Below are 2,313 nucleotides of genomic sequence, written 5' to 3' on the forward strand. Positions count from 1 at the left end.
CAGGGATTTCTTTTCATCGCTGAATCCTATGCCATTGCATGGATATATCACCTTCTGTTTCTTCACTCACCAGTTGGTAAACATCTGGAAGGTCTCCAGTTTGGTGCTATTGTGAGTACAGTTGCTATGAACATTCACAAACAAGTCTATGTGTGGAGACCATCTCATTTTTCATGGTTATATTTCTAGGAGTGGGATAGCTAGGTCACGTGGAAAGTTTATGCTTAGCTACTTATGACTGCCAAACTTGTTTTCCAAAGTGGTTGTATCATTTTAATTCATTTCCACTAGCAATAAATAAGCATTTCAGTTTCTTTACATCCCTGCCAACACTTGCTGTTTATCTTTCTATTATGTCCATTCTAGTATTTTTGAAATAGCAATCTATCATGACTTTAATTTGCATTCCTCTAATGACTAATGGTGTTGAGCACCTTTAATGTGATAAACAAGGTGATATCTATCTGTGTGTCTATTAACATCTTTCGCCCATTTTTAAAATTGGATCTCTTGTCTTGTTATTGTGTTGTAAGAGTTCTTTATGTATTCTGCATACAAATCCTCCATCAGATACATGATGCACAAATATTTTCTCTTGGTTTGTGGCTTGTGTTTTTGTTTTCTTAATGATGATTTTTGAAACACAAAAGCTTTTAATTTTAATCAAGTCCAATTTACTAGCTTTTTTCTTGTATGAATTATTCTTGTGATGCTGGATCTACCAAACTAAAAGTCACAAAAATTTACTCCTATATTTTCTTCTAGAAAATTTATAGTTTTAGCTCTTCATGGAGTCTATAATTCATTTTAAGTTAATTTTTGTGTAATTTGTGAAGTAAGGGCTTAAATTCATCATTTCTACAGATAAATATCTAGTTGTCACAGCACTATTTTTCATAGATAAAATATTTTACCCCACTTAATTGTTTTCACATCTTTGTCAAAATTCAACTGACCAAAAACGTAAGGGTTCTCAATAGTGATATATTGATCTATATGTCTATTCTTTTTTGGCGGGGGAGGTACCAGGGATTCATCTCAGAGGCACTATAGCACTGAGCCACATCCCCAGCCCTATTTTGAACTTTATTTAGAGACAGGGTCTCACTGAGTTGCTTAGTGCCTAGCCATTGCTGAGGTTGGCTTTGAATTCAATATCCTCCTGCCTCAGCCTCCAGAGCTGCTGGGATCACAGGTGTGCACCACTGCACCCAACTTATATGTCTGTTCTTAAACCAGAACCACGCTGTCATAATTAGTATAGCTTTATGGTTAGTTTTGAAATCAGGAAAGGTAAGGCCTCCAACTTTTTTTTTTCCAAAATAGTTTCATCTATTTTGGGTCCCTTGCATTTCCACTTAAATTTTAGGATAAACTTAATCTCTGCAAAAATTCTACTAGAATGTTAGTAGGAATTGTATGGAAGCTATAAACCAATTCTGTGAAAATTGCCATCTTAATAATATTGAATCTTCCCATCCACAATCATGGAATGCCTTTCCATTTGTTTAGATCGTTAATTTTTCTCAGCTGTGGTTTGTACATCTTATACTTCTTTTGTCAGGTCTGGTTATAATTATTTTGTTCTTTCTTCAATTTCTACTTGAAGTGAAAAATACAATACACCTATTTCCAGGTGAATGGAATTGTTTTCTTAATTGCATTTTTAGATTGTTCATTGCTACCATATAGAAGTACAATTGATTTTTATACAAGTGCTTCTCAAACTTACTATGGGGTTATGTCCTGATAAACCCCTTTGTAAATTGAAAATGCATTGAATACACCTAATCTACTCACATCCTTGCTGAACACTGCAGACTGTCAGTTGTTTACCCTTGAGATCCAGTGGTTGATGGGGAACTATGACTCAATGCTGCTGACTAGACAGCATCATGAGAAAGTGTGGTACCATGTATTGCCAGGTGAAAACAAAAACCTAAAAATTCAAAGAAAATTCAAAGAATGCATATTGCTTTCATTATATCATGAAATGAAAATAAATAGTTGGAACTATTTTACATCAGGGACTATCTGTATATCGACCTTGAATTCATAACCTTGCTGAACTAATTTTTTAGGCTGTGTGTGTGTGTGTGTGTGTGTGTGTGTGTATGCATGTATGTATATGGGTGTGATTTCCTTAAGATTTTCTGCATACAGGATCATGTTGTCAGTAAACAAAGATTGTTTTTTACTTCTTTTTCAATCTGATGCCTTTTTGTCCTTACTGTACTGGACAGAACTTTCAGTATTGCAATGCTGAACAGAAAAGGTGAGGACAGACTTATGACCTTTGTTCCCAGGCTTAGG

Source organism: Spermophilus citellus (genome assembly GCF_964194105.1).
Source record: "Spermophilus citellus genome assembly, chromosome: 2".
NCBI lineage: Eukaryota > Metazoa > Chordata > Mammalia > Rodentia > Sciuridae > Spermophilus > Spermophilus citellus.